Here is a 26050-nt window from a genome sequence, read left to right on the forward strand (position 1 = left end):
TGACAGGAGCAAGTGTGAGTGCATGACTAATGGTATGCATCACACAGGTGACTGAGAAGAGAGATGAAGCCAAGAAGACTATGAAGTGGAGAAGTAGTCATAGGTTCCACCCCCCACTCTGAACTTCAGGGTACATATGTGGGGACCTGCATGAGAAACCCTAAGCTTAATTACCAGCTTAGATCATTATGCTGCCACCATCCAAATATTTGAGTCATTTGCAAAACTCTGTCTTCCCCCCCAAAACCTTTCCCTCCCTGGGTAGACTTGAGAGACTTCGCCACCAATTCCTTGGTGAACACCGATCCAAACCCCTTGGATCTTAAAACAAGGAAGAGTTACTCATTCCTCTCCCCACTTCTTCCCTCACCAATCCCTGGTGAGTCCAGATCCAATCCCCTTGCATCTAAAAACAAGAAAAAATCAATCAGGTTCTTTAAAAAAAGGCTTTTAATTAAAGAAAAGAAAGGTAAAAGAAAAAAACCTCTGGGAGAGATTAGCGTACCAGCTACTCTCACAGACAACAGATTCAAAACACAGAGGATGTTCCCCTGGGCAAAAATTTAGTACACAAAAGAATCCCTAATTTGATTATTCCTCTAATTGCACAAAATCACAAAAGAAAATAAACATAAACCTATTTATTTGTTTCTGATACTCACTACTCTGATAAGAGGCTGGTTCCTTGATCTTTTCCACTCCGGCCAAAACTGAAACTGACCAAGCCAAAGGGAACTTCCCTCCTTCCTTTTGAAACATCCTGTCCCCGCATTGGTTCCTCTGGTCACGTGTCAGCTAGGCTAGGTGAACTTCTTCACCCTTTACAAGTAAAAGAGGCAATAACCTTTAACTATCTGTTTATGACAGAAGTCTATAACATATTTGATTTATACATTTCCAGTGCAAAAGGATTGGCTTGAAATATTGGAAAGGGGAATTTGACACACTCTATTCAAATCATGGATTTGGTTTTAAGCTTTTGAGCATTTTTTCACAAATCTTTAGTCCTCTCAATGACACACGGATCACAATGTATCAACACTTAATTATTTTATCACCCCAAAATACTACAGCGTGCATTTGACAACAATATTGAAGTTATTCATTTGCTGCAGGATACAAGTTACACATAGTATAAATCAGCCATCTCTTTTAACGTGCAATTCACATACTGTTTCAATTGCCCTCAGGAAACAAAGGTGAAACCTTTTGGGGCCATAAGTTACTTTTTCTCACTTTAAACCAAAAAAAAAAAAGAGGCACTAGATCCAAAACATTTCACATGATATTAGAAGCTAAATGTTCAAAGTCAAGAAAACACAATTAGGACTGAGTTAGTGCTTTCTCCGGGACTTCTTAAATGAACACATGGGTAGTAAACAAAGTAGATCAAATTAGGAAGGGGAGCTTCTCATTTCTAATGGTTGGGTGTCATGATGGATGTTGCCATTATGTAGTGAAGAGATATGATAATATCAACTGGTCACTGCTTTCCCCTCTTATAAGAGTGACCGACATAAATCAACTTCCAAAGTGTTTATAAAAGGGGAAAAATCTATTTGTTTTCCTACATAGACACTTTGCTGTACAGTAAATTTGATGGCCATATATTGCTAAATTCTAGTTTATCACAGCTGAATAATAGGGCAATGTGGGTCATACTTATCAGCCTCACTACATAAAGGTCAGAGTGCCAGCTCAACTAACAAGCTCAGGAAATTCCACCAAAGACAGGTAGGTTGAATAGATCCACAGTTAAAATCAAGTCACCCAAACATTGACAAAATTAATCCATCAAGGCAAGGGCAATGTAGAGGCAAACAATTCCTTAGCTTCATAGTTGGCTGCATCTATGCTAACTTCAGGGTGTTTGTGATGTTGTTTTTGTGGTTATACTGTCATTTCAACAAAGAACCATTATATGTCCATATAGGGTCAAAACTTGTGGCTTTGTCCTTATATAGTCATTTCAGTGGAAAGTGTTAATTAATGACATGATCAGGACAGCTGGTGTTTTCCTTATATGGACAATTTGCTATACAGTAAAATTGATGCCCATGTCTGAACAAGCCCATTATAGTTCATCACAGGTGAGTGACCCGGTAGGTTTTTGTCACACTTACCAGCCCCTCTATATAAGGACCAGAGCTGCCAGCTCAACTCACAAACTAAGGACATCCCACCAGACAGGTTGGCTGTCTCCTATGGTGCTGGTGCTCCAGCTGCGGAGATCCTGAAAGCCATAATCTTCTCCAGAAATGGCAAGGTACAGACGCAGCAGGAGCAGAAGCAGGAGCCGTCGCAGAAGGCGACGAAGGGGAGGCCGCGGGGGTCGGCGTGGAAGGAGGAGAAGACGACGACATGGCGGAAGGAGGAGAGGTCGTAGAGGTAGAGAGCGAAATCGCAGGAGGAGGAGGAGGAGAAGGAGTAGTTTTTAATTTCCTGATTTCTCCTGTGCAAGTCATCGACCCTCCACTCTGCAATGTCTGCTATGGCAAAAAGAAACAACCCTTCAGTGACAACACCCCGCGATGACTTCCTAAGATGAAAGGAACCAACTACCATTTGAACAATGCCACCTGTCAATAAACTTTGAAATTTCATTTTGCAGTCTCATTGGGTCTTTGCATAGGTTTGGAAATATTGGGTGTATTTATAACAGTTTATAATTTCTTCCTAGCCTCTCAGCCAGAGGTTGGTTATTTCCTGGAAGGATCAGGATTCAAGCATCCTTTTTACTACCTTCTGCACTAAATATTTATCATTCATGTACCGGTTTTTTCCTCAATAAAACTTCCCCATTTTTTTTTCATACAGAAGTTTCTCTGCCTTTGATCCATTATTTTCAACCATCTCTGAAAGTCAGATGACATTAGCTGCCCAGAATTTGAACACTGGTGTTAGACGGTCTTAATATTTGATGATGGAATATTTTCTGTATTATCCATTCCATTCCTTCTTGAGATTTTTTGGAACAGTGCTGCAACATCCTTCGGTGGCTTCTGATTTTATATTGGGCATTATATTTTTAGTAATATCCCATTCCTTGTCTCACCTATCAGTTTTGCTTCACATCCTGACAAACAGCCTATATATATTCTCCAACATATGCATATTTTCAGGTCAATCTGTTGACCTATAGCCTTACTATGGACTATATGGCATTGGCAAGATACGAAAAACTACCAATTTTATTCTTAGCTGTTTGCCTGTAGAAAAGTATGTGCTGTACCAAGCATGTAGCGATTAGTTCTGAACCCTCTGTAATTATTTGTGTAACTGTTTACTTCCCTGGCTGGGTAAGTCACTATTTATTCACACACCCACAAAAACATCCTCTAAAGGAATATGTTTCCCAAACAATGGGTTGTGACCCACCAGTGGGTTGTGGGAAGTTCCTACATGGCTCACAGTCCTGGTGTGAAGGGAAGGCCAGAGGAATGGGGGTTAGAAAGCGAACTCACACCACAGCAGCAGCTCCTCTTCTGCAGCGCTGGGCGCAGCTCCGCATTCCAGGCATTGTGAATTGGTCCATGAGGTCACAGCACACAGTTTTCCCCCAGCTGCCCCTCTGTGGTAATGGAAAGTCAGCAAGACAAATTTGAGACAGTGTGACCTTGAGCACAGGGTCGCAGCACCCACTCACTCAAATTTTGCCGGGCCACCCCTCCATCATCGGCCATGTATGTATACTTCTGGTTGAGACTGTACCATGAAGACAAGATTCTAGACAATTACCAACTTCCATTTCAGTGACTTGTGTTACTCCTAATTTAAACCAGTGTGAGATTATTCTTTGCCAAATCCCTGCTGAAAACAAAACAACAAACAGACAAAAAACCTCCACTTCGAAACCTTTCCTTATGGTGATTGATGCACCTGGTATGGAAAAAACTACCATTTCCATTATCCTTTTTATCCTTCCTCTAGCCAGGAAAGACCTTAAGGCAGGACCCTCGCTCCTGGGGCAGGGGATTGCGGGGGAACAGCTGTGGCTTGGAAACCAGGAGCATCAGAGAAGTTGGATCCATGGAGAAATCCTCAGGGAACTGTGTCTAGGACAGGCATCATCAGAAGCTGGGGAAATGCATATGGAATAGGGTGTGGCCAGATAAATAGGTGCTGAGTTTTTATAACTGCAGAAGGCCAGCTCCTCAGCTCTTTTTAAATCCCTCGTGTCACTCCAGAAGAGTAAATGGGACTTAAAGCGCTTTCTGTGAGTTCACTAGCTCATTCTTTTTTCCACACTGATCTGATCACCACGGCTTGAATTCAGTGCAAAGGTCTCTGTGAGGTCACTAGCTCACCAATTATAGCATGCTGGGTTGATGTAAATGCTCAGGCCTTGAAGGGTTACCAGCTCAGGACCTTTAGCTTGCTGGAATAAGGTCAAATCTCAACACATTCTAGAATGATGGCTGGCGCCACGGCAACAGGCCTTAGGTGGTTCAGCACCACTAGCTTTCTAGGATTATGTCCAAGTACAGGCCTCTATGAGGTCACTTGTTCCTCAAATGTAGCATACTGGGTTGATATCAAAGAACGGGCTGCTATGAGGTCACTGGCTCAGCACATACAACATGCTGGGTTGGTAATGGTCAAAGCACTGACACAGAGTTCCGGCTACAGCACTTCCAGGCCCCTGCTGAAGCCAAGCGGGACTTTGTCAGGATACTAGCTCGGTACCTCCATCTTCCTAGCATGATGTCTGGACACAGGCCTCAGGTGTCGGGCACAGCACCACTACCTTGCTGGGGTAAAGTCAAAGTCAGGCCTGTGTGAGGCTACTGGCTCTTGTCAAAGCAGAGTTCTTTGGTAAGGTTTGCTAGATCAGCACCTCTGGCTCTCTGGGCTGATGTTAAGCCTCAGGCTTTTGTGAGGTCTCTAGTGCAGGCCTTTGTGAGCTTACTGGCTCAGCAGCTTTGGCTTGCTGGTCTGAAGTCAAAGTGTAACCCACATGCTTCATACTGCACTGTTTTATTTTCTCTGTGAAAGCCAGAGAAAGAATGTGGAGAAAGAAGGCTTGTGCAGTAAAGTTCACTGATGACTCCCATCTTTTTCCTGAAGAAATCGAACCTGGGCTGCCCTCAGAGAATGTGATTTTAATGTGGCTCCCTCTGTTATTTGGAAATTGGACAGGAAACTATGAGGGAGCAGGAAAACATGGGAATGGGGAAACAGACTGGGGGGAGTGTAGGGAATGTGGGGAAACAGAAAGAAGGCTCAGAGAGGTGTGAAAATCAATAAAACATAGCAACCAAACTGAGACAGCCAATTAATGAAACACATACACAACGATATTTAGGATGGAGTTTGGGGGAGATGATCTGATCCTATGACAGAGGAGGGAACTATTTTGCCTCGTAATGATTTTCTACTCACATAGCCATTTGCTGATCTCAAAACAGTCCTATACAGTAAAATTGATGCCCATATCTGAACAAGCCCATTGTAGTTCATCACAGGTGAGTGACCCGGTAGGTTTTTGTCACACTTACCAGCCCCTCTATATAAGGGCCAGAGCTACCAGCTCAGCTCACAAGATGAGGACATCCCACCAGACAGGTTGGCTGTCTCCTACGGAGCTGGTGCTCTAGCTGCGGAGATTTTGAAAGCCATAATCTTCTCCAGAAATGGCAAGGTACAGACGCAGCAGGAGCAGAAGCAGGAGCCGTCGCAGAAGGCGACGAAGGTGAGGCCGCGGGGGTCGACATGGCAGAAGGAGAAGAGGTCATAGAGGTAGAGAGAGAACTCGGAGGAGGAGGAGGAGGAGGAGTTTTTAATTTCCTGCAATAACTGCTATGGCAAAAAGAAACAACCCTTCAGTGACAACACCCCGCGATGACTTCCTAAGATGCAAGGAACCAGCTACCATTTGAACAATGCCACCTGTCAATAAACTTTGAAATTTCATTTTGCGGTCTCATTGTGTCTTTGCATAGGTTTGGAAATAATAGGTGGATTTATGACAATTTACAGTTTCTTCCTAGCCATCTCAGCCAGAGGTTGGTTATTTCCTGGAAGGATCAGGATTCGAGCATCCTTTTTACTACCTTCTGCACTAAATATTTATCATTCATGTACCTTTTTTTTCCCTCAATAAAATGTCCCAAGTTGTTTCTTTTTTCATATGGAAGTTTCTCTGCCTTTGATCATTATTTTTTTCAGCCATCTCTGAAACCCAATGAGATAAGCTGCCCAGAATTTGAACACTGTTGTTAGACTGTCTTATGATTTGATGATGGCATATTTTCGGTATTATCCAGTCCTTCTTGAGAATTTTTGGAACAGTGCTGCAACATTCTTCCAGTGCCTTCTGATTTTATAATGGGCATTACATTTTCAGTAATATCCCATAACATGTCTCACCTATCAGTTTTGCTGCACATCCTGACAAACAGCCTATAGACATTCACCAATATATGCATATTTTCAGGTCAATCTATTGACCTATGGCCTTGGCCTTGCCAAGATAAAAAAAATTACCAATTTTATTCCTAGCTGTTTGCTTGCAGAAAAGTATGAGGTGTATCAAGCATGTAGCGTTTAGTTCTGAACCCTCTGTAATTATTTGAATGAAACAGTAATGTAACTGTTTACTTCGCTGGCTGGGTAAGTCAGTATTTTTTGACACACGCACAAAAACATCCTCTAAAGGAATATGTTTCCCAAACAATGGGTTGTGGGAAGTTTCTACATGGCTCACGGTCCTGGTGTGGACGGAAGGCCAGAGAAGGGAGGGTTGAAAAGCAAAGTAACCCCACATTAGCAGCCCCTCTTCTGCAGGGCTGGGCCCGACTCTCCATTCCAGGCATTGTGAATTTGTCCATGAGGTCACAGCACACAGTTTTCCCCAGCTGCCCCTCTGTGGTGATGGAAGAACAGTGAGACAAATGTGAGAGAGTGGCAGCGTGACCTGGAGCACAGGGTCGCCGCACTCACTCACTCAAATTTTGCCTGGCCACCCCTCCATCATCGGCCATGTATGTATATTTCTGGTTGAGACTGTGCCATGAAGACAAGATTCTAGACAATTACCAATTTCCATTCCAGTGATCAGTTCCTCCACCCACCCCCCCGCCCTTCGCATCATACTGAGGTGTAAACTATTAACCCCACATTGGGTGAAATACCTTTTGTGTTAGAAAATTCACATCTATAAATTATGGGTAACTACTCTCAGGTAAATGAATGACACCACTGTATGAACACACTGTGAGATCAGAATCAGGTCCATGGACTTGTGTTACTCCTAATTTAAACCAGTGTGAGATTAGATTTTGCCAAATCCCTGCTGAAAACAAACCAACAAACAGACAAAAAACCTCCACTTTGAAACCTTTCCTTATGGTGATTGATGCACCTGGTATGGAAAAAACTACCATTTCCATTATCCTTTTTCTCCTTCCTCTGGCCAGGTAGAAGGAAAGACCTTAAGGCAGCACCCTCGCTCCTGGGGCAGGGGGTTGTGGGGGAACAGCTGTGGCTTGGAAACCAGGAGCATCAGAGAAGCTGGATCCATGGAGAAAACCCCAGGGAACTGTGTCTAGGGCAGGCATCATCAGAAGCTGAGGGACTGCATATGGAATAGGGTGTGGCTGGAGGAGATTGCAAGTGGGAGTTGGCCTGTGCATGTGGAAACAGCAGCGACTGAGCAGGAAATCCTGGCAGACAGGCTCCAGTGAGAGAAACCGCTAACTGCAAACCTGTAAACTCCTGTTTGCTTGGAATAAGAGACTGGTCTGGACTATCCAGCAGTGAGTAGGCCTGAAGAACCTTAGTCCTCTATTAGACCACTTCTTCCACCCCACTCCCAATCAGGGGCCCAAATAAGAACTGCTATTGTTTCTCCAGAGTTGTAACTGTTTAAGACACAGTACTTGGGGTAATTGCAACCCTTCCCTTTTTTTCAGCTCTAGAAAAATACCTCTTCACTTTTGCCATGCATTAAAGCTGTTAGGGGAAGCAACTAGGGCTGGTGCCTCACAAGACCTAGCAGCTGAAATGTCTTCAGCGTTTGTCTCTGAGTTGTGGTACACCTCTCATGCTACTCGAATTTTAGGACTTGTCTACGCAGGAACACTCAGGAAAGTTAATCTGAATTAACTATAAGTATTAATTTAAAGAGGATTAGTTAAATTGCATTAAACCTCTGTGTGGATACTCTAATTCAGAATTAAAGTGGCTGGCCTTAATTCGGTTTAGCTAAACTAAAATAAGCTAAACTGAATAAAGCCGCATTAATTCTGAATGCAATTCAGTTTAAAAAATCCACTTTACATTCACACCTTCAGTTCATTTGGAATATCTTTTTGGAGTGTTCCCATGTAGACTGTCTCTTAGAACAGCTATAATATTTTCAGGGGTGAATCATTTGCATCTGTGATAAAGACGGACATTCATTCCCAGGTCATCTAACTGAGCAAAATTTTCTTGAGGGGAAAGATTACTTGTCTAGGAAAAACTGGAAAACATGAATCTGTTTTAACTAGGGAGTGTATTTAGCAATGGGCTCTTCCCATTAGAAATGTTATTGACAGTGTTATAAATGTATTGTGCAATTTTGAGATATCTGTTTAAACTAATCCCTTATGGAACTGAGCTGAAAAATATTTGTCCCTAGCAAAATTACCTGAATTTTCACCATGTTTCTTTTAAATGGACTTTACTTACTTTTAATTCTCCTCTCTTTTCTCTGCAAAGAGATGTCGTGGTCATTGCGGAGAGCTTTTTCAAAAGCATTCTCCCTAAAGGTAAAGTGAGCTATCCGTCCTTTGTAAGCATTCAGCATCCAGAATATTCTTTCTCCCTCTGCAACATGAGAAGCCCATCAAGAAATCAGATCAAAACACACAGATCAAAACACACAGATCAACACCCCCCCAGAAAAAAAAATTTATATCCGCCCTACTTTCATGTTGTTTTATACAGTATGTGTCACACTTGCCGAGGCAATTGTATTTAAGAAAATGCCATTTCTCTCTGTACATTTATTGTAGCAAAACTCTCAGTAATGCAAATAGGAAAAGTGTTTCTGTCAAGTGAAGGCATGTATTTCTTGTTCAAGAAGGTATCATGATGGATTCCAGTTGGCCTGTGACGCTTTACACAAAACACAGTCTCCTGAGAGACTGAGGGCTAAAGTTTTCAAAATGCAGGTTGCCTACCCCTGTGCTAGTCCATAAATCAATTCAATTTTCTGCAAGCTTCAGTAATTGGATAGATAGAATTTCCTATTGTGGTCAAAACAAATAAAGGCTTGGATTCTGTAAACTTAATCTGTGAAGATGGCCAACTGAGACAAGCTGTATGTCTCATTTACCACTACATTTTAAAACAGTATTATTATTGATTTTTAATAATTTCCAAGGGTTATAGTCATTCCAGATAAATAGGTCCTGAGATTTTATAACTGCAGAAGGCCAGCTCCTCAGCTCTTCTGAAATCCCTCTTGTGTCACTCCAGAAGAGTAAATGGGACTTAAAGCACTTTCTGTGAGTTCACTAGCTCATTCTTTTTCCCACACTGATCTGATCACCACGGGATGAATTCAGTGCAAAGGCCTCTGTGAGGTCACTAGCTGACCAATTATAGCATGCTGGGTTGATGTAAATGCACAGGCCTTGGAGGGTTACCAGCTCAGGACCTTTAGCTTGCTGGGATAAGGTCAAATCTCAACACATTCTAGAATGATGGCTGGCGCCAAGGCAACAGGTCTTTATGTGGTTTAATGTGGTTAATGGCTCTAGGTTTCTCAGCTTATGTCCAAGTACAGGCCTGTATGAGGTCACTTGTTCCTCAAATGTAGCATACTGGGTTGATATCAAAGAACGGGCTGCTATGAGGTCACTGGCTCAGCACATACAACATGCTAGGTTGGTAATAGTGAAAGCACTGACACAGAGGTCCGGCTACAGCACTTCCAGACTCCGGGCTGAAGCCAAGCGGGACTTTGTTGGGATACTAGCTCGGTATCTCCATCTTCCTAGCATGATGTCTGGACACAGGCCTCAGGTGTCGGGTACAGCACCACTACCTTGCTGGGGTAAAGTCAAAGTCAGGCCTCTGTGGGGCTACTGGCTCTTGTCAAAGCACAGGTTTTTGTAAGGTTTCCTAGATCAGCACCTCTGGCTCTCTGGGCTGATGTTAAGCCTCAGGCTTTTGTGAGGTCTCTAGTGCAGGCCTTTGTGAGCTCACTGGCTCAGCAGCTTTGGCTTGCTGGTCTGAAGTCGAAGTGTAACCCACATGCTTCATACTGCACTGTTTTATTTTTTCTGTGAAAGCCAGAGAAAGAATGTGGAGAAAGAAGGCTTGTGCAGTAAAGTTGACTGATGACTCCCATCTTTTTCTTGAAGAAATCGAATCTGGGCTGCCCTCAGAGAATGTGATTGTAATGTGGCTCTCTCTGTTGTTTGGAAATTGGATAGGAATCTATGAGGGAGCAGGAAAACATGGGAACGAGGAAACAGACTGGGGGGAGTGTAGGGAATGGGGGGAAACAGAAGGAAGGCTCAGAGAGGTGTGAAAATCAATAAAACATAGCAACCAAACTGAGGCAGCCAATTAATGAAACACATACACAACGATATTTAGGATGGAGGTTGGGGGAGATGATCTGATCCTATGACAGAGGAGGGAACTATTTTGCCTCGTAATGATTTTCTACTCACATAGCCATTTGTTGATCTCAAAACAGTGCTTCTAAAGAGGCCTGTTTTGTTATTGAGGTGGATCTGTTTTGTAGAGTCTGTATGGTTCTTGTGATTAAAACTGTCAGTGACTACGTGAATTTGTGCATACTTGCCCTCCAAAAGATATGTTGTCACCCCTCCCTCAGGAAGAGGGCCTCCAAGATGTTCCATCCAATGCATCATGAGACAGATGATTTGCAAGCTTTCTCAGCTTTCATACATGTGTGAAAAAACATGAAAGGGCCTAGGATTTCCTGAAGAACTGAGTACATTCAATCTATATTTTGAAGGCCAGTGAACATCCAGCAAGTTCTAGAGTTTTTGACTGTGAATGCTTTGGATAAGCACAAGGACAGCATTTATGGAAGACGGAGTACTATAGAGGTGAATGCCACATCAGTTCAAAGACGACCTTGTCCAAATGGAACAGACAGTACTGATTCTATTGAGAGGTTTCCTTATTCTGAGACTTGCCTGGTCAGATGTAATAAAGGCATGACAGGAGCGAGTGTGAGTGCATAACTAATGGTACGCATCACACAGGTGACTGAGAAGAGGGATAAAGCCAAGCTGATTTTGTAGAATATGAAGTGGAGAAGTCTATAACATATTTGATTTAGACATTTCCAGTGAAAAGGATTGGCTTGATCATCCTCTCAATTATACCAGTGTCAATTAGGAGTTAGCTCCATAAGAGTTTATAGAGTTATAGTGATATAAAACTGGTGTGAATGGAGAATCAAGCCTATTATTTTCAAATTGTAACAGCTGCTATTGAAAGACTGTTCGTTCTAGTGGCAAAAATACCTTCCTTTTTACTACAAATGTAATGGGTTACATTCCTGCTTGCTTGAAATGGAAAGGGGAATTTGGCCCACTGTATTCAAATCATGGGTTTGGTTTTAAGGTTTTCACCATTTTTTCACAAAACTTTAGGCCTCTCAATGACACACGGATCACAACGTTTCAACACTTAATTATTTTATCACCCCAAAATACTACACTGTGCATTTGACAACAATATTGAAGTTATTCATTTGCTGCAGGGAAAAAATTACACATGGTATAAATCAGCCATCTCTTTTAACGTGTAATTCACATGCTGTTTCAATTGCCCTCAGGAAACAAAGGTGAAACCTTTTGGGGCCATAAGCTACTTTTTCTCACTTTGCAAAAAAAAAAAAAGGGCACTAGATCCAAAACATTTCACATGATCTTAAAAACAACCTTTTTAGGTACATAAATGTTCAAAGTCAAGAAAACACAATTAGGACTGAGTTAGTGCCATCTCCTGGAGTTCATAAATGAACACATGGGTAGTAATCAAAGTAGATCAAATTAGGAAGGGCAACTTCTCATTTCTGATGGTTGGGTGTCATGATGGGTGTTGCCATTATGTAGTGAAGAGATATGATAGTATCAACTGGTCACTGCTTTCCCCTCTGATAAGTGTGACCTACATACATTAACTTCCAAAGTGTTTATAAAAAGGGAAAAATCTATTTGTTTTCTTACATAGAAACTTTGCTGTACAGTAAATTTGATGGCCATATATTGCTTAATTCTAGTTTATCACAGCTGAATAATAGGGCAATGTGGGTCATACTTATCAGCCTCTCTACATAAAGGTCAGAGTGCCAGCTCAACTAACATGCTCAGGAAATTCCACCAAAGACAGGTAGGCTGAATAGATCTACAGTTTAAATCAAGTCACCCAAACATTGGCAAAATTAATCCAACAAGGCAAGGGTAATGTGGAGGCAAACAATTCCATAGCTTCATAGTTGTCTGCGTCCTCCTAACTTCAGGGTGTTTGTGATGTTGTTTTTGTGGTTATACTGTCATTTCAACAAAGAACCATTTTATGTCCATATAGGGTCAAAACTTGTGGCTTTGTCCTTATATAGTCATTTCAGTGGAAAGTGTTAATGACATGATCAGGACAGCTGGTATTTTCCTTATATGGACACTTTGCTATACAGTAAAATTGATGCCCATATCTGAACAAGCCCATTATAGTTCATCACAGGTGAGTGACCCGGTAGGTTTTTGTCACAGTTATCAGCCCCTCTATATAAAGGGCAGAGCTGCCAGCTCAGCTCACAAGATGAGGACATCCCACCAGACAGGTTGGCTGCCTCCTACGGAGCTGGTGCTCCAGCTGCGGAGATCTTGAAAGCCATAATCTTCTCCGGAAATGGCAAGGTACAGACGCAGTAGGAGCAGAAGCAGAAGCCGTCGCAGAAGGCGATGAAGGGGAGGCTGCGGGGGTCGACATGGAAGGAGGAGAAGATGACATGGCAGAAGGAGAAGAGGTCGCAGAGGTAGAGAGAGAACTCGGAGGAGGAGGAGGAGGAGGAGTTTTTAATTTCCTGATTTCCCCCATTCTCCAGTGCAAGTCATCGACCCTTCACTCTGCAATATCTGCTATGGCAAAAAGAAACAACCCTTCAGTGACGACACCCCACGATGACTTCCTAAGATGCAAGGAACCAGTTACCATTTGAAAAATGCCACCTGTCAATAAACTTTGAAATTTCATTTTGCAGTCTCATTGGGTCTTTGCGTAGGTTTGGAAATATTGGGTGTATTTATGACAGTTTATAGTTTCTTCCTAGCCTTTCAGCCAGAGGTTGGTTATTTCCTGGAAGGATCAGGATTCGAGCATCCTTTTTACTACCTTCTGCACTAAATATTTATCATTCATGTACCTTTTTTTTCCCTCAATAAACTGTCCCCAGTTTTTTTTTCATACGGAAGTTTCTCTGCCTTTGATGGCAGAGCAATAGATATATCTCTACTTTAGTAAGGCTTTTTTTTTTCACACCCCTGAGTGACATAAGTTTTGCCAACATAGGCTGTAGTGTAGACAGAGCCTTAGATAAGTCAGATGCATGGCCTAATGAAATTCACTCAAGAGTACTTAAGGACCTAGTTGAAGCAATCTCTGAACAAATATCAGAGGGGTAGCCGTGTTAGTCTGGTTCTGTAAAAGCAGCAAAGAATCCTGTGGCACCTTATAGACTAACAGACGTTTTGCAGCATGAGCTTTCGTGGGTGAATACCCACTTCTTCAGATGCATCTGAAGAAGTGGGTATTCACCCACGAAAGCTCATGCTGCAAAACGTCTGTTAGTCTATAAGGTGCCACAGGATTCTTTGCTGCTTTTTCTGAACAAATAGCAATTCTCTTCAAGAACTCCTGGAGGATGGGTGAGATCCCAGAGGACCGGAGAAAGGTATTATGTTTGCCCATCTTCAAAAAGGTAGGGTGGAGGCTAACTGGTCTGTAATTCCCTGAATCTTCCTACTTTGTGCCCAGAAAGATACTTAAGCAAATTATTTAATAATTAATTTGTTCAGACCTGGAGCTTAATACTAATATAAGTAAAAAACAACCAAGAACAGATTGGTTTGGCATGATTTAATTTCCTTCCTTAGGCCCAGTTGATGGGAGAGCAATAGATATATCTCTACTTTAGTAAGGCTTTTTTTTTTTTGATGCTGTCCAACGTGGCATTCTGATAAGCAAACTTGGGAAATGTGGCTCTAATTAAATTACTATAAGGTGGGTGCACACCTGGTTGAAAAACCAGCCTAAAGAAGAGAAGGCTGAGTGTGGGGGGCGGGTCGTAACAGTCATTAAATATGTTAAGGGCTGTTATAAAGAGGGGGGTGATTAATTGTTCATTGTGTCCACCAACGGTAGGACAAGAAGCAATCAGCTTATCTTGCAGCAAGGGAGATTTGGGTTAGAATATTAGGAAAAACTTTTTCATTGTAAGTATAGTTAAACTACTGGAACAAGTTACCTAAGGAGGTTATGGGAAAGGTTTTTAAGAACAGGTTAGACAAATGCCCTCAGAGATGGTGTAGGTGTAGTTGGTCCTGCTTCCATGGTGGTGGTGGTGGGGCCTCTTGAAATCCTTTCCAGGCCTGTATGTCTATGATTCTATAACGGTATTTTGACTCTCACACCTCATGACCACACTTTTCAGCCTCTGTTCCAAGACCAGCTTCATCATTCAGTGTTACAAGTTCAAAGTGTATTTCAAACTACACTATCCGATAACGTTAATATTTACATGACACAATACAATAGATAGTTACAGAGATGATATTTCAAAGTTTATTGACAGGTGCAAATGTTGCAAGCTCTGGGAAACTTGGAAAAGCCATTATGTTGTGTTTTGTTGGGGGGGAGTTGTTTGGTTTCTCACTGGCTGTTCAATCTTCATGGAGCAGAAATTGTAGGTTTGAATGCTGACTATACATTTAAGACCATATGAGAACAGGAAGATATCTGAATTTTAAACTCTTCTCCTCTGAGATCAACCTTTATTATTTATAGAGAAAAGAAAAACATAACCTTCTATGAATTTGTGTTAAGGAACTGCAGACTCATCTATTTTGTTCAATTTGTGTTAGAAATAAGATGGATTAGCTCAAAGTCCTATGCGGTTCTATTTAAGCTCTTATCCCTTACCCATCGTGCCATGTAAGAAACAAACACAACATCAAAGAGGGTAGTGACCTTGCAGATCAGTTCACAAAAGGCGTTCCCACTGGAAGGGTAGTGGGGAAGGAAAGGGCAGAGATTGTTGTGCATGGTGGTTGAGGCTGGTCTCACTGGCCGATCGGAGGACTGTTTACTAGAATAGATAATCAGGGAAGAAGAACAGAGCTGTGAACGGCCTTGAATGTGGGGACAAGCATCTTTATTTTTTAGTAGAAAAGAAGCAGGAGCCAAAAGGAGAGTGTTCTCTATATTTGTCTCTCCATGAGTAAGTAGCGTTAATGGGCTTATTTTGAGCAATTACATTTGTTCCCCTTTTAGTTAAGAAAGGAACTTCACTATACATAGTCAGCCTGTCATCTCTGTGGGCTGAGATTCTTTCCTGCCATAAACCTGTCAGAGTTTCAACTGACAAAGGATCATTTGATTCCTGTCCTAAACTGTTCAGTGGTGTTGCTGTGCAGCTATATACTTCACCCTGCAGTGTGAATGCTCCTTATTGAGCGTTATTTTATTAGCTGGCTGCAACAGAAGAACAAAGCATGGGCAACTGAGACAAGAAGGCAGTATGGAAGAAGAGGAGCAGAAAGGAATGAGAAGCTAAGAGTGAAAGCGGCCCCAGATTAGGCCCATCCTAGGTATGGCTGCTACCTAGTGAGTTAGTATACAAAAACATTGTGGGTTATCAGGGATCCCAAAAAAAATTTCAATTTCATAACCACTTACAGTCATTTTTCAGCAACAAAAGGGACCCTAATAACAGCCATTAGGTGTGTACACTGTGTTATTTTCCTAGGGCCAGACCCTTTAAATCAATAGACCATCGGCAGCACATTGCGCAAGTGAAGCAGTGCCATCAGAGCAGAAAAGTTGGCTTAGTTCAGCCAAGAGACCCTGTCCTCTGTGGATTTTTGAAACAACTGAAACTCACGGGAACATACCAAGAGGCAGAAGCTGCCACGGCTGTGGAGGCAGACAGAGAACCCAGCTTTGTAGATGGAATAGGAGGAGGCACAATGGGGTGATTTTGACTGTCTCATGGTCAACTTTGCATTACACAGGATTCTAGATGGTGGATTCTAGATGTAAAGGGGCCAGACAGGTTTCTTCACAGCAGCACTAACACATAGATAAGCACTCCCTTATATAAGGGAGTGCTTAAGTATTACTACCACCATTGCTATTTGCACAGGCTATAGAGGCCTTAGCAATCACTAGAGCTAGGCAAATCATTCCTGGTGATTAACTGCTGATATTTTTACAGACAGAGTATATATTGCACACCAAAATAATTAATATTTAATGGGTAAAAAAATACACATGGCTTGATTTTTACCTTTCTTCATTTTCAGTGGTTTCATTGCAGCACTTGCTGTTTCTCCTATTACTTCTGGTAGGAGGAATGCTCTGCCTGCCCCTGCCACAACAGCATCTGAATCTTGTGGGATTAGTTGTTTCAAGGTCCCAGAAGAGAACATTACCTCGTGGCTGATGTATTTTTATCAGGTTCATACTGATGTAACCCTTCTGCTCCTCTGAGCTGTCAGCAACAAGGGCCGGGTTCAGTATCCAGGGGTTCTTTTTCGATAACACAATGCAAAACCAGCTCGAGCCCTCACCCAGTGACCTGGGATAATTACATACCACCCCCCCCGGGCGCCTCTAGGAGGCAATACTTCCCCACTCGCAAGCACAGAGTCCGAGTGTAGCAAAATTCTTTTAATAAAGGAGGGAAACAATGCGGTATCACGTTGGAGAGATACCACAAACAGGACTATACACAAACCATAAGCAAAAAACCCACCTTCAAGTACGTTTGGCACTGTCCTTTCCCCCTTAGGGTCTTAAGTCCAATCACCCCAAAGTCCAACAACCCAGAAGTCTGTGTCTCTGGTCAGTGCCACCCCAGAGTTCCAAAGTTTATCTGCAGAGTTTTACCCCCCACTAGCCTGGGTGGAAATGGGGTGGGGGCACACACAGGGTGTTAAGGGGCACCTTACATGGGCCAGGGCCAACTGCTCCACCTCTCCGTGGAGTTCTGCTGCAGCCTTCACCACGACTGGCTCCACTCCACCAGCTGTGCCGCTCCTCCAGCCGACCCGTGAACCGCGTCAGCCGTCCTTGCAAACCGCTCCACACTGCTCACTGGTCCATGGGCTGCTCCAACATGCTGCAGACTGCTCTGCTCTGCCAGCTGCTTAGCAATAGATCTTCAGGCTCCCCCACTAGTTAACTCAGCACTCAGTGATCCCAGCTCAGTAAGCTTAGCTCTTTTAGTGATTTCAGCTCTTAGTGGTTTCAGCTTGTAGTAGGGGAGCCCTGGTGCTGGTGCACCATTGGCCCAACGTGAATTCAGGTCAGCAGTCTCTAGATGGACTTCTAAAGGATTCAAAATGAGCTCTGCTCTTCAACAGTGGAGAGAGGAGGATGTGCAATTGGTGTTCCAGGCCCTCAAAAAGGGCCCATACCATCAGGTATACGCACCAGTCCCCAACCTCTCTCAATTCACTGGGTTTTGGAACCCATGTCCCTTGTCTAGCAAGTACTATTTAATGTAGGTTGAGTCATTTCTGTCATAAAGCAGTCTCATAGTTCCTCATTCAGGCTTTGGCTACACTTAGCGCTTCAAAGCGCTGCCACGGCAGCGCTTTGAAGCGCTAAGTGTAGTCAAAGCGCCAGCGCTGGGAGAGAGTTCTCCCAGCGCTGTCCCTACTCCACTTCCCTGTGGGGATCAACGTACAGTGCTGGGAGCCGCGCTCCCAGCGCTGGGGCTTTGACCACACTGGCGCTTTGCAGCGCCGCAATTTGCAGAGCTGGAGAGGATGTGTTTTCACACCTTGCTGCAGCGCTGCAAATTTGCAAGTGTAGCCAAAGCCTTACATAATTAAGGTAACAGCACTTTTTTTCCTTCCTGCCCCAATAACAAAGAAATTGGGAATTCCCCAGCTGTGAAAATAACCATCCCAGGCTGCTGTGTGTTATGCTAAGTGGAGTGGGTTTACCAATGCAAATGCACATTCCAGAAATTCCTTTGCCCACTCCTCATAATTTACCACCAGATGTCAGGGTAGAGCTCATCCTGACTCTGCTTACACTGATTTGTCTTTTCTGTAAATTAAACCACCCCAAACTTTTCTGAATGAAGAGAGATAAGATTGGGATGAGGCTTAATTAACAGAGAAGACAAATAAGCGAGAGAAAATTACGAATTAGAAGACAGACTGAGGAGGTTGGTTATTTTCTGGAAGGATCAGGATTCGAGAATCCTTTTTACCACCTTCTGCACTAAATATTTATCATTCATGTACTGGTTTTTTCCTCAATAAAATTGTCCCCAGTTTTTTTTTTGTTACAGAAATTTCTCTGCCTTTGATCATCTTTTTTAACCATCTCTGAAAGTCAGATGAGATAAGTTGCCTAGAATTTCAACACTGTTGTTAGACGGTCTTATGATTTGATGATGGCATCTTTTCAGTATTATTCATTCCATTCCTTCTGGAGATTTTTTGGAACAGTGCTGCAACATTCTTCTGGTGCCTTCTGATTTTATAATGGGCATTATATTGCTGGTAATATCCCATTCCTTGTCTCACCTTGTCATCAGTTTTGCTGCATGTCCTGACAAACAGCCTGTATATATTCTCCAACATATGCATATTTTCAGGTCAATCTGTTGACCTATACCCTTACTATGGACTATATGGCATTGGCAAGATACGAAAAACTACCAATTTTATTCCTAGCCGTTTGCCTGCAGAAAAGTATGTGCTGTACCAAGCACGTAGCGATTAGTTCTGAACCTTCTGTAATTATTTGAATGATACGGTAATGTAACTGTTTACTTTGCTGGCTAGGTAAGTCACTATTTTTTGACACACCCACAAAAACATCCTCTAAAGCAATATGTTTCCCAAACAATGGGTTGTGGGAAGTTTCTGCGTGGGACACGGTCCTGGTGTGGAGGGAAGGCCATAGGAGGCGGGGTTGGATAGTGAACTCAGTCCACACCAGCAGCTCCTCTTCTGCAGGTCTGGGCGCAACTCCCCATTCCAGGCATTGTGAATTGGTCCATGAGGTCACAGCACACAGTTTTCCCCCAGCTGCCTCTCTGTGGTGATGGAAGGACAGCGAGACAAATTTGAGAGAGTGGCAGCATGAGGTGGAGCACAAGGTCGCAGCACCCACTCACTCAAATTTTGCCTGGCCACCCCTCCATCATTGGCCATGTATGCATATTTCTGGTTGCGACTGTGCCATGAAGAAAAGATTCTTGGCAATTACCAATTTCCATTCCAGTGATTGGTTCCTTTTCCCCCATCATACTGAGGTCCAAACTAGTAATCCCACGCTGGGCAAAAGACCTTTCGTTTTAGAAATTTAACATCTATAAATTAGGGGTAACTACTCTCAGGTAATGGAATGACACCACTGTATGAACATCGTGAGATCAGAATCAGGTCCATGGACTTGTGTTACTCCTAATTTAAACCAGCGTAAGATTAGATTTTGCTAAATCTCTGCTGAAAACAAACCAACAAACAGACAAAAAACCTCCACTTTGAAACCTTTGCTTATGGTGATAAGGGTGTGATGCACTTGGTATGGAAGAAACTACTATTTTCATTATCCTTTTTCTCGCAGTACATCACCATGTTTCTTTTAATAGGACTTTACTTACTTTTAATTCTCCTCTCTTTTCTCTGCAAAGAGATGTGGTGGTCATTGCGGAGAGATTTTTCAAAAGCATTCTCCCTAAAGGTAAAGTGAGCTATCCCTCCGTTGTAAGCATTCAGCATCCAGAATATTCTTTCTCCCTCTGCAACATGAGAAGCCCATCCAGAAATCAGATCTACATGCACACAATTCTTGCAGTTATTCTGCATGGGGTGTTATGTTCACTCCTATAGATTTTTCCCCCTCTATCTCATTTACAGTAAGGATACTCAGTTTAAAAAATGATCCTAAACGCCTATACTCTTTAAAGAGTCTTAAAGATATTTTTCTTTTAATATTGGAATTAACGGTGGTCCCCCTTTTTTTCAAGATTGATAAAGCATTTATCATTCCACCAAACTTGGGACCTTGATCAATGTCTCTAATGTTAAGACTAATTCACATGAGCATTGATCACTTAATTTAATAAAAGTTATATTGAAGTCTATTTAATTTAATTACATTGTCACTTTAAAAGATGTAGTTGTTTTCTATCCATTCTTCAGATTTTTTTCATATATGGTCATTTCAACAAAGAGAGCCATTTTATGGCCACATAGGGTCAAAATGTGTCTCTTTTCCTGATTAGGAATTTTGTTTGATAGTGGTATTTAGGGGGCATACATGGTCATGTTAGCTGGTTTTCTCCTTATATGGATACTTAGCTATATAGTAAAATTGACGCTCATATGTGAATGAGCCCATTATAGTTCATCACAGGTGAATGACCCGGTAGGTTTTTGTCACAGTTATCAGCCCCTCTATATAAAGGCCAGAGCTGCCAGCTCAGTTCACAAGATGAGGACATCCCACCAGACAGGTTGGCTTCCTCCTGCGGTGCTGGTGCTCCAGCTGCGGAGATCTTGAAAGCCATAATCTTCTCCAGAAATGGCAAGGTACAGACGCAGCAGGAGCAGAAGCAGGAGCCGTCGCAGAAGGCGACGAAGGGGAGGCCGCGGAGGTCGACATGGAAGGAGGAGAAGACGACGACATGGCAGAAGGAGGAGAGGTGGTAGAGGTAGAGAGCGAACTCGGAGGAGGAGAAGGAGGAGGAGAAGGAGGAGTTTTTAATTTCCTGATTTCTCCCATTCTCCTGTGCAAGTCATCAACCCTCCACTCTGCAACATCTGCTATGACAAAAAAAAACATTCCTTCAGTGATAACACCCCGCGACGACGTCCCAAGATGGAAGGAGCCTGCTACCAGCTGAACAATACCATCTGTTAATAAACTTTGAAATTTCATTTTGCAGTCTCATTGGGTCCTTGTGTTTTGCCTGCACTTAGAAAATAAGGGTTGTATTTTTGACAGGTTGCAGTTTCTTCCTAATCTTCCGCCCTATGATCACTGAGGCTCCTCTTAGTTGCCCTGAGTTCATCTGATTTTGGAAATACACCCAGGTGATAGATTCATAGCTGAGGAGTCCGTGTTACTGTTGGGATGAGGCTGCATAGCCTGTAAAGGTGGTGGAAAAGAACACTGTAAATTGCACAAGGTGATTTACCGGAAGGCCTCCGAGCCATTTGTGGGATAGGAAGTAGGTAGGAGCAAGCACCCTCTCAGAGACTGGTGTTTCCTGGAAGCATCAGACTTCTCACATCCTTTTTACTACATTTATCCCTATTTTTTCCCTAATTTGCACTCTTGTGTATCTGTTTTTTTCTTTATAAAGAATTTTTTCATCTTTTCATATGGAAATTTCTCCGACTTTGATCATATTTTTTCACAAGACTCTGAGCCCCCACATGGGATAGGCTGCCCTGTTCCAGGAGAAAGCATTTGTGATGTCATTATGGCATCTTTTCACTATTGTCCATCCATTCCTTGGGGGAGGGGAATTGGAACAGTGCTGCAAAATACCTCTGGTTTGGTCTGATTTTATAACAGCATTATATTTTCACTAATATTCCATTCCTTACCTTACCTGTCATTTTGTTGCACATCCTGACAAATTCGTCAGGTTCAGACTAACACCGTAAACATTTTCCCATCTCATATTGCTAGCTCAGTCTCTTAGCCTTTGGTCTAACTATAGAACCTTGCGTCACTTGTGGTTAATACCCTTTGCTGAAATGAATATTGACCACTTATTCCTAGATATTTGGCTCCAGTAAAGAACACTGCAGTTAGTTCTGAAACCATTGTATTCATCTGAATGACATAGTAGCGTAACAGTTTACTGTGCTGACTGGGTGGGTGAGTGGGTCTCTCTTGGCACACCCACAGACATTCCCTAATGCTTTTGGCTCCTCTTAGATTTAACAACCTGAATCAAAGAGTCTCAATGAGAGAGAAGCTCATGAGTGTCACCTGCTTTTTATTCTGTATCTGGGAGAAAAGAAAACGTACGTGTTGACTGATATTAATTATATTCCCAACCTTTAGCTCTTTACTGATTGAATCTCATATCAGTTTTTCTGTTCATTTGCCCAGTTCTGATTTCAGACTAAGCAGCCTATTGTTACCCAGTTTATAAAGCTTGTCTTTTGTGAATAATGGTACAGCATCAGAATGCTTCTGGAATGTCCCTGTGTGTTCCAGGCTATATTAACATGTAATATCTGTGGACTAGAGATCTTTCTTCAACCACTTCATTTAGGACTTTTGAGTTCAAGTTATCTGTATTTCATGTTGTTTTATTCAGTATGTGTCACACTTGCCCAGGCAATTGTATTTGAGAAAATGCCATTTCTGTCTGTACATTTGTTGTAGCAAAACTCTCAGTAATGCAAATAGGAAAGGTGTTTCTGTCAAGTGAAGGCACGTATTTCTTGTTCAAGAAGGTATCATTTGCTTAAATGATGGATTCCAGTTGGCCTGTGACGCTTTACACAAAACACAGCCTCCTGAGAGACTGAGGGCTAAAGTTTTCAAAATGCAGGTTATAATTAAAATTGTAACTGCGAGTCCATAAATCTATTCAATTTGCTGCAAGCTTCAGTAATTGGATAGATGGAATTTCCTATTGTGGTCAAAACAAATAAAGGCTTGGATTCTATAGACTTAATCTGTGAAGATGGCCAACTGAGACAAGCTATATGTCTCATTTGCCACTACATGTTAAAACAGTATTATTATTGATTTTTAATAAATTCCAAGAGTTGTAGTCATTCCAGATAAATAGGTCCTGAGTTTTTATAACTGCAGAAGGCCAGCTCCTCAGCTCTTCTTAAATCCCTCTTGTGTCACTCCAGAAGATTTATTCTTTTTCCCACACTGATCTGATCACCATGGGCTGAATTCAGTGCAAAGGCCTCTGTGAGGTCACTAGCTCACCAATTATAGCATGTTGGGTTGATGTAAATGCACAGGCCTTGGAGGGTTACCAGCTCAGGACCCTTAGCTTGCTGGGATAAAGTCAAATCTCCACACATTCTAGAATGATGGCTGGCACCAAGGCAACAGGCCTTTATGTGGTTAATGTGGTTAATGGCCTCTAGGTTTCTGGGCTTATGTCCAAGTACAGGCCTCTGTGAGGTCACTTGTTCCTCAAATGTAGCATACTGGGTTGAAATCAAAGAACGGGCTGCTATGAGGTCACTGGCTCAGCACATATGACATGCTGGGTTGGTATTGGTCAAAGCACTGACACAGAGTTACGGCTACAGCACTTCCAGGCTCCTGGCTGAAGCCAAGCGGGACTTTGTCAGGATACTAGCTCGGTACCTTCATCTTCCTAGCATGATGTCTGGACACAGGCCTCAGGTGTCGGGCACAGCACCACTACCTTGCTGAGGTAAAGTCAAAGTCAGGCCTCTGTGAGGCTACTGGCTCTTGTCAAAGCACAGGTCTTTGTAAGGTTTGCTAGATCAGCACCTCTGGCTCTCTGGGCTGATGTTAAGCCTCAGGCTTTTGTGAGGTCTCTAGTGCAGGCCTTTGTGAGCTCACTGGTTCAGCAGCTTTGGCTTGCTGGTCTGAAGTCAAAGTGTAACCCACATGCTTCATATTGCACCGTTTTATTTTCTCTGTGAAAGCCAGAGAAAGAATGTGGAGAAAGAAGGCTTGTGCAGTAAAGTTCACTGATGTGTCTCATCTTTTTCCTGAAGAAATTGAACCTGGGCTGCCCTCAGAGAATGTGATTGTAATGTGGCTCTTTCTGTTGTTTGGAAATTGGACAGGAAACTATGAGGGAGCAGGAAAACATGGGAATGGGGAAACAGACTGGGGGGAGTGTAGGGAATGTGGGGAAACAGAAGGAAGGCTCAGAGAGGTGTGAAAATCAATAAAACATAGCAACCAAACTGAGACAGCCAATTAATGAAACACATACACAACGATATTTAGGATGGAGGTTGGGGGAGATGATCTGATCCTATGACAGAGAAAATATTTTGCCTCGTTATGATTTTCTACTCACGTAGCCATTTACTGATCTCAAAACAATCCTTCTACAGAGGCCTGTTTGGTTATTGAGGTGGATCTGCTTGGTAGAGCCTGTTTTTTGTGCCTACTAGCCCTCCAAAACATATGTTGCCACCCCTCACTTAGGGACAGGGCCCTAATGTTTAATGAAGAGATAAGGTTTTTTGCTTTGTGCCCCCAAGATGTTCCATCTAATGAATCATGAGATAGATGATTTGCAAGCTTTCTCGGCTTTCATACATGAGTGGAAAAACATGAAAGGGCCTAGGATTTCCTGAGGAACTGAGTACATTCAATCTATATTTTGAAGGCCAGTGAACATCCAGCAAGTTCTAGAGTCTCTTCTTTGACTGTGAATGCTTTGGAGAAGCACAAGGACAGCAAGACTACCTTGGGATTTATGAAAGATGGAGTACTTTGGGGCTGAATGCCACATCAGTTCAAAAGCCCACCTTGTCCAAATGGAACACATAGTACTTATTCTATTGAGAGGTTTCCTTATTCTGAGACTTGCCTGGTCAGATGTAATAAAGGTATGACAGGAGCAAGTGTGAGTGCATGACTAATGGTACGCATCACACAGGTGACTGAGAAAAGAGATGAAGCCAAGAAGATATTGTAGAATATGAAGTGGAGAAGTAGTCATAGGTTCCACCCCCACTCTGAACTTTAGGGTACATATGTGGGGACCTGCATGAGAAACCCTAAGCTTAATTACCAGCTTAGATCAGTATGCTGCCACCATCCAAATATTTGAGTCATTTGGAGAACTCTGTCTTCCCCCCCAAAACCTTTCCCTCCCTGGGTAGACTTGAGAGACTTCTCCACCAATTCCCTGGTGAACACCAATCCAAACCCCTTGGATCTTAAAACAAGGAAGAGTTACTCATTCCCCTCCCCTTCTTCTTCTCTCACCAATCCCTGGTGAGTCCAGATCCAATCCCCTTGCATCTAAAAACAAGAAAAAATCAATCAGGTTCTTTAAAAAAAAGGCTTTTAATTAAAGACAAGAAAGGTAAAAGAAAAAAACCTCTGGGAGAGATTAGCGTACCAGCTACTCTCACAGACAACAGATTCAAAACACAGAGGATGTTCCCCTGGGCAAAAACTTAGTACACAAAAGAATCCCTAATTTGATTATTCCTCTAATTGCACAAAGTCACAAAAGAAAATAAACATAAACCTATGTATTTGTTTCTGATACTCACTACTCTGATAAGAGGCTGGTTCCTTGATCTTTTCTACTCCGGCTGAAACTGAAACTGACCAAGCCAAAGGGAACTTCCCTCCTTCCTTTTGAAACATCCTGTCCCCCCATTGGTTCCTCTGGTCACGTGTCAGCTAGGCTAGGTGAACTTCTTAACCCTTTACAAGTAAAAGAGGCAATAACCTTTAACTATCTGTTTATGACAGAAGTCTATAACATATTTAATTTATACATTTCCAGTGCAAAAGTTCTGGCTTGATCATCCTCTCAGTTATACCAGTGTCAATTAGGAGTTAGCTCCGTAAGAGTTTATAGAGTTATAATGATATAAAACTGGTGTGAATGCAGAATCAAGCCTGTTATTTTCAAATTGTAACAGCTGCTATTGAAAGACTGTTCATTCTGGTGGCAAAAATACCTTCCTTTTTACTAGAAATGTAATGGGTTACATTCCTGCTTGCCTGAAATGGAAAGGGGAATTTGACACATTATATTCAAATCATGGATTTACTTTTAATCTTTTGAGCATTTTTTCACAAATCTTTAGTCCTCTCAATGTAT

At 42.4% G+C, this 26050-nt stretch overlaps 2 long non-coding RNA genes across 2 annotated transcripts; one reads left to right on the plus strand and one right to left on the minus strand.

Moving 5' to 3' along the window:
* Positions 1-762: 762 nt before the first annotated feature.
* On the minus strand, positions 763-9307 carry LOC123371428. Its single transcript, XR_006579794.1, has 3 exons — positions 9168-9307; positions 8674-8811; positions 763-819 (listed from the first exon to the last, which is right to left on the minus strand). It is a non-coding gene; the product is annotated as an uncharacterized LOC123371428 (long non-coding RNA).
* LOC123371425 lies at positions 5470-13232 on the plus strand. Its single transcript, XR_006579791.1, has 2 exons — positions 5470-5692; positions 12948-13232. It is a non-coding gene; the product is annotated as an uncharacterized LOC123371425 (long non-coding RNA).
* The last annotated feature ends 12818 nt before the right edge of the window (positions 13233-26050 follow it).

Source organism: Mauremys mutica, chromosome 5 (genome assembly GCF_020497125.1).
Source record: "Mauremys mutica isolate MM-2020 ecotype Southern chromosome 5, ASM2049712v1, whole genome shotgun sequence".
NCBI classification, from domain to species: Eukaryota; Metazoa; Chordata; order Testudines; family Geoemydidae; genus Mauremys; species Mauremys mutica.